This window comes from Nicotiana tabacum, chromosome 22, assembly GCF_000715075.1.
Source record: "Nicotiana tabacum cultivar K326 chromosome 22, ASM71507v2, whole genome shotgun sequence".
Lineage (NCBI taxonomy): Eukaryota > Viridiplantae > Streptophyta > Magnoliopsida > Solanales > Solanaceae > Nicotiana > Nicotiana tabacum.
In genome coordinates, this window is record NC_134101.1 from 116,665,500 (window position 1) to 116,678,975 (window position 13,476).

The following is a 13,476-nucleotide window of genomic DNA, read 5'->3' on the forward strand; positions in this document are numbered from 1 at the left end:
TACGTTATTGATGCAAAAAATGATCTCTTATATTTTTAAAATGTTAAAAAACTATTTTAAATCATTTTAGTACATGAAAATAATTTTTTAGAAATAATTTATTATTAATTATATAGGATTAAAAGTGGCTATTTAAAACCTAGCCTATTTTTATTTCAATTCCAGCCTTATTCTAACCCAATACCCTACCCAAATTTTAAACCTAAACCTACCCAGGCCCAAATACCCAACTGCCCAACCCAATACCCGGCCAAATCCTGGCCGTTGATCATTTTGATCAATGGTCCAGGTTCCCCCTTTCCATAATTAAACTCACCTATACCCCAAAATCCTAATCATTTTACCACCCTTCCCCCGCCGTCACCTAATCCTCTCTGCTCTCAAACGCTCTCAACCTAACCCTAATCCAATCCCATTAACCTTTATCTATGGCTATTTCTGGTGGTTTCTCACCACCTCCCGGGCCTCCAATGGCCTTTCTCACGTTAATCTTGCCATCTCTAGGACCCTCAAGGGACCAGGGCTAGTTGACTTGCGTCTATGGTTCCTCTCTCACCTGTTTCAGGCTATTTCGGTGTGATTTCGAGTAAGATCGTCCTATATTGACTACGATCTATAGGTTTTTCAGTATGTTTCTTCACCTCTGTGCCGTTCTCGTTGAAACCCTAAATGTGAGTTTCAGTATTTTCATGTGAGTTTCACAACAACCTTAAGATTCTTTATAAGAATTGTATGATTTTCAAGCGATTTTTCATTTTTTCCTAAAACTAGGGTTTCCGGAATTTCTTTTTAAAAAATTGTTTGATGATTTTTTGTGTTTAATTTTTTGCTTCTCATATATTTTGACGGATTTTATGAGTCTACTACAACCTTAACTCGCTTGTACCAAAAGTCCTAATTTTTGGGGTTCTTTGTTTGGTTTCTAAGTGTTAGTACATCTGACTGGTTCTTGCTTTGAGTTCTTGCGATTTCTCGTGACTTTCTTGCCCTAATATGCTTCTACTGAATTTCTTAGTTTGACCTTTCACTAATTCTATGTGCTTGTGTTCGTCCTGACTATTCATGTCAAGACCTGTATCTTTCTCATTGAATCAATGTTGTTTAACTTTTGTTTTGTTAATGTTATATGTCGATTCCTGACTATTCATGTTTTACCTTCTTTATATGTTAAATATGCTGACTCTTTCATGACTTTCTCTTTGATTATTCTGAATTCTTTATTTCTTGGTTTGATTTGAACACTTTCCCTTAAACTTTTGATTCTTACCTTTCTACTCGATTTGATTGAATTGCTTGCCTTAATTAATTTTCTCTTGCCTTGTCTGCATTATTTCTTGATTCTTACTATTATTTCCTTAATTAGAACTCATTGTATCTACCCCTAATTGCTTATTCTGTACCTAGGTCTTTTGAACTCTTTCCTTATTTGGTACCTGTTCTTTACCATTTCAAATGACTCCCTTAATTAAGGGAAGACTTGAACTGATTTTACTTTAATTGATTCCGAGATTCTCCAATTACTGAACAATTTGATTCTTACTTTATTTACCTAGCTTTCAAACTACTATATATATGCTTTCTTCTACTCTCATTACATAGAACATTAGTTCACAAAAAGCACACTTACACTTTAAAAGTTCTCTTTCTCTTCTGCTATTTGTGATACTTACTGATCTAGCCGGCTGAAAAGCCAAGGCTAGATATTGGAACTTCATTTACTTTATATTCTGCACCCTTTTCTTCAACTGATATGTCTCTAGTTAAGTTTTGGAATCCAAACCCTATATGTTTCATTCCTGCACTAGTTCATCAGTTATGAGTTCAACTTGTATTCCTGCTTACTTCTTTGCTCATCATGTCTAAAATCTGCCTGTTCAATATATTCTTTATATTCCGCACTCTTTCTTGCTTACTTTTTTGTCTAGCATGTCTAAAATTTTGTCATGTTCAATGTATGCACTCTTTCCTGCTTATTTCTTTGCCTAGCATGACAAACCTGTTAAAGTCCCTAAGATCCTAAGTGTTTATACAGTCTGGTTGACTATATGTTTTCTCTATACCCTACCCATGTACCCCAATGTGACTCTTATGTGCCCAATCCTTTTACACCTATGTAAGGTCTATTTGTCAGGTGTTTTCTGAATCTGGATGTTTTTATGATCAATTGATTGTCTACTGTTCTGGTACTCTTCTCAAACTGTCTTTTACTACAAGACTATTTTCTATTTCTGAAAAATCTCTTTTACTTCTAAAGTCATCTTTGTACTATTTTTAAAACCTTTTCAAAACTATGTCAAACACTCTTCCCTCTTAGAGTACTAGGCTCTACCCCTCGGATGTGTGTACTGCCTTGAGATCCTTGAGATCTCTCTGAACTCTGGCATGTTAGAGTTGGTCTTTCCACTACACCTAAATCAGTTATGGTTTGAAAAAAGGTCTAGGTGTGAGCACTACGCGGGGTCCTTGAGGTCCTTAGGGAACTCTGACATACCTAGACACAAAATTGTCTATGGAACTTTGGCATTTGAGGCTATTGGAGGCTTAAGAAGTCATTTGGGCTTGCTTCAGGCTCCCTATAGTTAACTTCTTCTTTTTATCTTTATTTGTTTATGTAATTTATTCAGCTGGTCTGTAATAATTATTTGTAAACAACATTGGGGTGATTAGTGAAAAGGGGTGGGTATTTATATTTATGTTGGGTAAATCGAGTAGATACCATGCCTATAGGGTTGTGTTAGTTCAAATTCATTTGCTATATTTGCTTTACTTTCACAGTATTAGAAATCATGCCTATAGGGTCCAAATGGCTTTAATAATAAGATCATGCCTATATGGTTAAAATCAGCTTTAATAACTAGATATCATGCCTATAGGGATTAAAATCAGCTCTAATAGAAATCATGCCTATAGAACTTAAAATCAGTTTAGTTAAACAAATCAGTTTAATTCATGTTTGAACTGGTTTAATTAACTATTTGTTTATTTAAATAAGTTTCCAAACACTGCCTTAGATCAATACTGCTAGAAAGCATGCCTATAGGATCTCAAATTGTCCGTTTAAAAACTGTTCACTATTTTACTGCATTCCTAATCAATATAGATACCATGCTTTTAGGACGTCACCGTTATGCGTTTAGGTAAGCCTCTAGGGCAATTTAAATTCTGCAACTACAAAACTGTGCTTTGTTGTTTAAACTGTTCAGATTTAACAGGTCTAAATCAGTAGGCAAACTAAATAGGTTTTTGACACTTTGTCCTAATTCAAATACTGTATAGTCCCTGCTCACCTAGATATCATGTTCTAGGATTTTCCCTTAAATACTTGGCTGTTGTTTGAAGACGTGAATTTACTTGTTATATTTGTGGAGGTGACTATGAGCCTGTAATTTGTTCTCTTTAACTGCAGTCCTAATTGTTCTTAATTGACATCTAGACTTATATCCTTTAAAACCTTAAGGTGGTCTAGAATTGTCCATAAGTAGAGGTCCTAAAATGCCTCCAAGGCCACAAGGAAGGGGTGGGTAGTGCACACATAGGACATTTATCAAGGCTATTAAAACGCTTTAGGCTACGACCAAGGGGAGGGAATTGGGTAGTAAGGATATGATGACTGCGTGCTAATGTCACGTGTAACCCCTCATTGAGGAGTGATTACCGGGCATTGCGTGGGGTGATCATATAGGCTAACCAACCTAGGACCCCTTCTTTCCCAGATTCCCGATGTTTAAACTTTACTCTTCTATACGTATGCAACTTGTTCAAGTCTTTTCCCTTTTAATCTCATTACTTGAGTCATACAATGTCAAAAACATGCCTTTATTTGCAAGTATGTGTTTAAACTATTTGTTAAAAAGGACTAATTTATAAGTATAAGTTCGGACGGGATCCACCATTGTGGACCGAGAGGGGTGCCTAACACCTTCCCCTCAAGGTTATTTCGAGCCCTTACCCTAAATCTCTGGTAATGCAAACTAGTCTTAGAATTAATCGCTCTAGGTGTCCTAACGCACCATAATCCGTTAGGTGGTGACTCTTCAAAAAACCCAAATTGCCAAAAGGAAATGAGTTATTACTCCCATGAATGTCGAAACCTGGACCCCTCTCTCTCCCCGCGGAGGGAAAAAAGGGGGCGTGACAAGGGCCATTGTGGAGCTCACTCCGGCAATCGGGCTTTGGTCAGATGCCTAATACATGTAGGATATTACTGGCCAACCATAAAAAAGGAGGCCGCAGACTTCTTAAAAAATGCGAGCAGTGCCAAAAGTATGCTCTAATGATTCACCTAGAGGGCGAACACGTCCACTCGGTCGCCTCATCTTGGCCATTCATCAAATGGGCAATGCACATCGTGAGCTCTCTCCCAGCAGGACGAGGTAACGTACAATTCCTTTTAGTTTTAACTAACTATTTCTCTAAATGGGTGGAAGCAGGAGCATTCACCAAAATACATGAATAGGAAGTGATTGCCTTTATATGGAAAAACATCATATGCCGGTTCGGCCTCCCTAAAGTGATCATCTGCGACCCTAGTTCAAAGGAAAGAAGACCGCCAAGTTTTTTGAGAAATGGTATATCAAAAGAATACTCTCGAGGCCATACCACCCTGCAGGCAACGGGAAAGCAAAGTCATCCAACAAGTTGATTCTGAACATCATAAAGAAAAAGCTTGAAGACGCCAATGGACTGTGGCCAGAAATATTACCATAATTGTTGTGGGCCTATCAAATAACACCGAAAACGAGCACAGGAGAAACACCCTAATCTTTGGTCTATGGGACCGATGCAGTAATACCAGTCGAGGTTGGGGAACCCAGCCTAAGTTTCTCCTATGAGAGCGGTGCAAGCAACGACGAAAGCAGAAGGCAGGAGCTCCACGAAGAGATATGTCCTACATAAGAATTATTGCCCAAAAATAGCAAGTAGAACACTACTATAACAAGAAAGAAAGGTTCAGGCTGCTCAAAGTCGGGGACTACGTGCTTAAGGCTAAAACACAAGCAAGCAAAGACACATAAGAAGGCAAGCTGGGAAAAAATCGGTTCGGGCAAAATCACGGCAAAAGCGAACAAAGGGTCATTCCAACTAGAAACAATGGAAGGAAAGCTACTACCAAACAACTGGAATATTACCCACCTCAAGTACTTCAACTTTTAAGAGATAAAGCATCCCCCAAGTCGTACTCTTTTTTCCCTCACTTGAGTTTTGTCCCAATTGGGTTTTCACGAGGTGGTTTTTAATGAGGCGACGAAAGGGACACTTTAGGTTGAAGTACGCAAAGAGTGGATCGCGATGGCTAGTTCATTGCTCAACCTCTCAAGCACTCTCCAGGTCAACCAACAAAGGGACTAGATAGACTGGGACTTGAATTGGAACGCTAGCCAATGCCCGAAAACTTGTAAATTTATCTAAGTGTATGACCAAAGCAACAATTCTTGAAGTTTATTGTTATTTCCCAAGTGTAAGGCCAAGGAAACAATACTTAAAGTTTATGGTTTTGGAAAACTTCGCACTTATAGGCATACCTTTCTAAATTTAGGTTAAGTTCGACCTTGTTCGAACTAACACCTATTGGCACTCGGTCGTAATCGAATTTAGGTTACATTCGAACTTGTTCGAAACAACACCTACTGGCCATCGACCGTAATCAAATTTAGGTTACGTTTGGCCTTGTTCGAACCAACAACTACCGGCCCTCAGCTGTAATCTAATTTAGGTTACCTTTGACCTTGTTCGAACTAACACCTACCGGCCCTCGGTTGCATTCGACCTTTTTCAAACCAGCACCTACCGAAGAGGATCCGGGAATGTGAAAAGCGAGCACCGTGAGATACAAGAAGCCAATCAAAAACTGATCGAGGAGTGGAAAGATATGGTTGTGAGTGCCAACAAGCGACTGGGATACTTGGAACGAGGCATAGTGGAGTTAGAAAGGAAGTTCCTCAAAAGGATCGAGGATTGCCAAAATGCTAAGGGAAATGAGGGCGGACATCTAGCCAGAGCCTACCTATTTCTGGGACTTCGCGAGTTGGGAAAGTTGTTCGACAATACCGAGTCTGGGGAAGTCCTTCTGGGACCAAGTAGATAAGAGCTTGTTCTTTTTCTTTAAGAAATGTAATAAGGCTCATGGCCACTAGTGACATTTTATTCCTTGTTATTTAGTGTCATTTTGGGATTCGTCTACTTTTATCAATAAAATAAGGCATTTAGCATTCTAAGTTCTCCAAACTAATTTGTCGCTAGGCCTACCTCGGGCACAACGAGGCTCCCAAATTAGGACATGATTTACACTATGTGTTTAAATATCGCAACATATTTTCCTTATAATCCTCACTAACTTGTTACCTTTTGTTTTATTTTTCATTTTTATTCCCCTCCCCAAAGGTTAGTTCGTGCACTCTGGCATCATCATCATATTCCACAAGATCAAAGGGCCTCCACCCACTCCTCCTCCTAGTCCTATCAGAAGCAGGAACAAAGGAAAGATGGAAGATTTGAACAACACCAGAAAGGAAAACTCAACTAAACGGGTAGAGGTCACTCATAGTACTCAGGTCTCCAAAGAAAGTGCGTCCCAATTCGAGCAAAAGTTGTTGAAATTTCAAAAGGAACTTGATCAGGTTCGGAATCTGGCAAACTTGTCATTTTCCCTCACCACTCCAGATATCAATTTTCCAAACGCTCAGAACCCCACACCTCCACAAAATACCCCAAACCACAAAACCATCCCACTCCTCACCACCACTGCAATACTTGCCACACATCCAACAATACTCCACTGCTCATCTCTGAACCTTTGAACTCCACAAATGACCATTTCCACGCCCACCATAACACCCCCATCTATGTGGAGACCATGCCACACTCCACCCAACCCATATCAAGCACATCCGAGTCTGATGATAAAGACTCACTCATCAGGAACCTGGATGAACAACTCAAGAAATTGACTAGCCGAATTCAGGGCGTCGAAGGAAGTAATGGGATTGAAGGGTTGAAATACGAAGATCTTTGCATACAACCGGATGTCGAACTGCCCCAGGGGTACAAACCTCCTAAGTTTGATATGTTTGATGGTACATGGGATCCGAGAGGCACTTGAGAACGTACTGCGACAAGCTGGTCGGAGTAGGGAAGGACGAAAGGATTCGCATGAAGCTTTTTATGAGGAGTCTGAGAGGAGATGCTCTATCTTGGTACAATTGCCAAGACCCGAAGAAATGGTCGAATTGGGTGAGTATGGTGTCTGACTTTATGGACAGGTTTAGGTTCAACACATAAAATGCTCTAGATGTGTTCTATATCCAGAATTTAAAGAAGAAGCCCACATAAACATTCCGCAAGTACGCTACTCGTTGGAGATCAGAAGCCGCTAAGGTCAGATCGGTTTTAGAAGAAGAACAAATAAACAAGTTTTTCGTCTGGGCTCAAGACCCGCAGTACTATGAAAGGCTGATGTTGATTGAGAGCCAGAAATTTTCCGACATCATCAAGCTAGGGGAAACGATCGAGGAAGGCATCAAAAGTGGTATGGTTACAAACTGCGAAGCTTTGCAAGCTACCAATAAGGCTTTACAGTCTGGTGGTACGTTGAAGAAAAGGGAAGTAGGTGCCGTAATGGTTGCACAAAGAGCCAAATCCCCTATCAAAGACCAAGCCTATCTGATACCTCCACTCACATATCAGCCTACCCCGAATTACCAAGCACCCTCACCCTCTTACCAAACTCCACCACCTACTTAGCAATCACCCCCACCTCATACATATCAACCTACTTCACCCAGATATTCTCAACCCGCACATGTCTACCAAGCCTACAATACTCAGCCATCCCACTATCAATCACCTCCCATACGTCAAAACTTTCTCAAACCTCGACCAAATTTTGATCGCAGACCTCCCAAATAGTATACCGCCATTGCTGAACCAATTGACCAGTTGTACGAAAGGCTCAAAGCTACTGGTTATGTCACCCTTATCCCTGCTATAACCCCTGAAAACCCTTCTCAATGGGTCAATCCAAATAAATCCTGTGCATACCATTCCAGCATGAAAGGGCATACCATTGATAAATGCCGCTCTATGAAAGATAAGATCCAGACTCTGATTGATAACAAGATCATTGTGGCAAAGGATCCTACTCCAAATGTCTACAACAACCCTCTGCCGGACCATAAGGGTGGAGGTGTTCACATGATTGAAATAGAGGATGATTGGGACCCCAAAGGATCGATCGGTTTAATCACAGAAGGTGACAAACCAAAAAAGCCAATAGTCACCCTTAATCCGATTGTAGTCCAGACTCAACCTTCTGGGGATGCTGAGGTAAACATGTCCATACCACTTGAGTTTGAAGCACCATCCTCGGCAAATACGCCAACACCGATTGAGGTTGAGTTTGGGTCTCCAACAAATGCACCTGTACCATTTGAAGTTGTTGTGTTACCTTCCAAAGCACATGCTCCGTTCGGAGTAAAGGTGCCCGTGCCGATTCCGGTAGCAATGTCGTCTATAACAACATTCCATACAAATGCCATACCTTGGGATTACACAGCTGAGGCGAGAAGGAAAGGGAAAGCCAAGTTCGGGGAAACAGTTGCGGACAGGGTATGACATGAACCAGCAGGGTTTATACTCTGGAGCATTTAGCTGAGTCGAGTAAGGAGGCCTCTGGTCGGCCGACCGTAACTGAAACTGAGCCTGATGATCTCTGGATAAGGATACAAGCCAAGGAATACTCAGTCATTAATCAGCTGAACAAAACACTGGCACATATTTCTATCCTAGCTTTGCTGCAAAGTTCCGATGCACATAAGAATGCCTTGTTGAAGGTGCAGAGTGAGGCATATCTACCAAACAACATCACCAGAGGAGAAATGACAAACATGATAGGGCAGATATTGGAAAGTCACAAGATTACTTTTCATGAAGATTAGCTGCCACCAGAAGGGTTGAGTCACAACAAAGCATTGCACATCACCGTGCAATGCGAAGATTATTTTATCACTAGGATCCTTATTTATGGAGTGTCCAACCTCAATATTTGTCCATTGATAACACTCAGAACATTGGGAAAGGGGCTGCATGAGATCAAGGACGGGGCCATCAACGTCAAAGTTTTTGACGGTTCCCAAAGGTCCACTATTGGGGAAATTAGTTTGTGATTGCAAATGGGGCCTACTTTGTTCGATGTCAATTTCCAAGTAATAGATGTGCCGACATCTTACAACTTGTTGTTGGGACAACCGTGGATTCATGCCGCTGGGGCTGTAGTGTCAACACTACATCAGGCAGTGAAGTTTGAGTCAAATCACCAAGAGGTGATATTCACGGCGATGGTAGTAATCCCATATATAGTCGCCAAACCATCCCAGCAATTGGAGGAAGAAGAAAGATAGGCGGGGAAACCTATCACCACATCGAGGAGTCAACACCGTTGACAAAGACAAATGGTGGGACAACAAAATTGAAAGCATATTGAACTGGAGCGGATATGAACCTGGCAAGGGACTTGGCAAGAACCTCCAAGGAATCGCCAAGCCTATCAAACTGAAGAAACATGGCACCATTTTCGGTCTGGGATACGAGTATACTTAGGAGGAATTCAACAACTGGTCGCCACCATGGCGCAGGCCATACTACCCGCTGGAGCAGCCAATACAATATTTGGAGCAAACTTTCCAGCTGGCCGATGTTATCTATGGGTCGGAAGAAGAGGAAGCACTGGCAACAATGAGGAATTTGTTCCTAGAAGATGATGACATGGATTGTTGTGTCATCTTCAAGGAGGAGGGGGAGGAAGGCCCTTCCATACAAGCCGTAAGCTGAGGAGCATGCCTTAACAATTGGACTATCAGAACCACCAAAGCCCTGAAAGCCTCGGGGTAGCAAGGCTGAACAAAGCATCATGCACTATCTTTTATTTTTACTAGTTGATTTTCCTTTCGCATTTTGAATTTTCGCAATAAGATCTTCCAATGTTCAATACAGTTATGAAATTTATCAAAGCATTTTGATTTCCTTACAAATATTACTCTTATTATTTTCTCCCATTACTTTATTTATACATCATTACTATTACCTATCTTGATGAACCAATGACTGTGACATGCAACAAGACAACGCAACAAACATACATAGATTCAGAGGAAGATGACATACCGGAAGAAATTGTTAAAGAGATTGAGAATTTTGAGAACATGCCGAAGTCCAACTTGGACGAGACTGAGATTGTTAACCTGGGAGATGCAGAAAATGTCAAGGAAACACGAATCAGCGTTCACTTATCACCGTTAGAAAAAGAAGGGAACACAGAATTTCTAAAAGAATACGAGGACATATTCGCCTGGTCATATGATGACATGACTGGTCTGAGCACATCTATTGTGGCCCACAAACTGCCAACTGATCCGACATGTCCACCGGTAAACAGAAGCTCAGAAAAATCAAGCCTGATATGAGTCTGAAGATTAAAGAAGAAGTCACTAAGCAGGTCAAAACTAAGGTTCTCAGGGTAGTAGAATATCCGGCATGATTAGCCAATATTGTGCCGGTGCCGAAGAAAGATGGGAAGGTCAGAGTCTGTGTCGACTACCGGGATCTCAATTGGGCCAGTCCAAAACACGACTTTCCCTTGCCGAACATACATATCCTGATTGACAATTGCGCCAAGCACGAGTTGCAATCATTTGTAGATTGTTTTGCTAGTTATTATCAGATCTGGACGGATGAAGAAGATGCTGAGAAAATAGCTTTCATTATACCATGGGGGATGCACTATTACAAGATGATGCCGTTTGGATTAAAGAATGATGGGGCCACCTACATGAGGGCCATGACTACTATTTTCCATGATATGATACACAAGGAGATTGAGGTGTATGTAGATGATGTCATCATAAAGTCCAAGAAAGCCACTGATCACATGGAAGATTTGAGGAAGTTCTTCAACAGACTAAGAAGGTACAACCTGAAACTGAATCTCGCGAAATGTGCATTTGGGGTTCCTACCGGAAGCTACTTGGGTTCATTGTGAGTCTCCGAGGGATAGAACTGGATCCATCAAAGGTCAAATCTATTGAATAAATGCCACCACCAATGAACAAGAAGGACGTAATGAGTTTCTTGGGGAGACTCAACTACATCAGCCGGTTCATAGCACAATCTACAGTTCTGTGAGCCCATCTTTAAGATATTGAAGAAGGATGCCACTACCAAATGGACTGATAATTGCCAAAAGGCCTTCGACAGAATCAAGGAGTACCTATCAACACCACCAGTTTTGGTCCCCCCCGAGCCAGGTAGACCTCTATTACTCTACCTCGCAGTATTGGATGGAGTGTTTAGTTGTGTTCTGGGTCAGCATGATGAAACGGGGAGGAAGGAGAAGGCCATCTATTACCTCAGTAAGAAGTTCACCCCGTATGAGGCTCGGTATTCTCTGTTAGAGCGCACCTGTTGTGCTTTGACTTGGGTGGCACAGAAGCTGAGGCACTATTTCTGTACCTATACTACATATCTCATATCAAGGATGTATCCTTTAAAGTACATCTTTCAGAAGCCCATGCCCACTGGCAAGCTAGCCAAGTGACAAATCCTGTTGAGTGAATTTGACATTGTCTACGTGGCTCAGAAGGCAATCAAGGGACAGGCACTAGCAGATCACCTCGCTGAAAATCCTGTAGACGGAGAATATGAACCCCTAAAAATGTATTTTCCCGACGAAGAGGTATCGTTCATAGGAGAAGATATTGCAGAATCCTATGACAGTTGGAGAATATTTTTTGATGGAGCAACAAATTTCAAAGGAGTTGGCATAGGAGCGGTCTTGGTATCAGAAACCGGTCAACATTATTCGGTCTCTGCCAAACTCAAATTCCCGTTTACCAATAACATGGCCGAATACGAAGCCTGCATCTTAGGGCTCAAGGTGGCTATTGACATGAACATTCAAGAGTTGCTAGTGATTGGGGATTCAGATTTTCTTATACATCAGGTCCGAGAAGAATGGGCAACCAAGAACTCCAAAATACTCCCTTATCTCCATGACGTAAAGGAATTGAGAAAGAGGTTCACAAAGACAGAGTTCCAGCATGTTCCCAGAGTCCAGAATGAATTTGCCGATGCACTGGCTACCCTATCATCCATGATACAACATCCAGACAAGATCATTGATCCCATTCCGGTAAAGATCCATGATCAACTAGCTTACTATGCTCATGTCGAAGAAGAAGCAGACGGAAAGCCTTGGTTTCATGATATCAAGGAATACTTGGCAAAAATAGAATACCCAAAACTTGCAAACGCTACTCAGAAGCACACACTTCGGAGGTTATCCAACAATTTCTTTCACAGTGGAGGAATCCTGTACAGGAGGACTTCTGATTTGGGATTACTAAGGTGTGTCGACGCAAAGGAAGCATCCAGGCTATTAGAGGAAATCCATGTAGGGACCTGCGATCCACATATGAATGGTTTTGTCTTAGCAAAGAAATACTCTGAGCTGGTTACTTTTGGATGACTACGGAAACAGACTGCATCCAGTATGTCCGAAAGTGTCACCACTGCCAGATACACGCAGGCATGATAAAAGTGCCTCCAAACGAGCTTAATGCGACAAGCTCGCTGTGGCCGTTCATCGCATGGGGAATGGATGTTATTGGACTAATCGAACCCGCCGCATCAAACGGGCACAAGTTCATCCTAGTAGCAATTGATTATTTCACCAAATGGGTTGAAGCAACATCTTACAGAGCAGTGACTAAGAAAGTCGTGGCAGACTTTGACTATGACCGCATTGTTTGCCGATTCGAGATTACGGAGTCAATCATCACTGATAATGGCTCTAATCTCAACAGTGACTTGATGAAAGTTATGTGTGAAACCTTCAAGATCAAACACAAGAATTCTATAGCCTACAGGCCTCAAATGAACGGAGCCGTAGAGGCCGCCAACAAAAATATCAAGAAGATACTAAGGAAAATGATAGAGAAGCATAAGCAGTGGCATGAGAAGCTATCATTTGCTTTATTGGGGTACCACACCACAGTCCGCACATCAACTGGGGAAACCCCCTACATGTTGGTTTATGGTACGGAAGCAGTCATTCCCGCCGAAGTAGAAATCCCTTCCTTGAGGATCATACAAGAAGCAGAACTCGACGATGCAAAGTAGGTGAGGAGTCGTTACGAGCAGCTGGCTCTTATAGATGGCAAGAGAATGAATGCAGTTTGCCATGGTCAGCTTTATCAGAATAGAATGTCCAGAGCCTTCAACAAAAGAGTCAAGCCAAGACAATTCACACCAGGGCAGCTGGTATTAAAGAAGATTTTCCCGCATCAAGATGAAGCCAAAGGGTAATTCTCTCCCAACTGGCAGGGTCCGTACATGGTTCACTGGGTTATAACAGGAGGAGCCCTTATACTTGCAGAAATGGACAAGGAAGTTTGGCCGAAGCCGATCAATTCAGACGCAGTCAAG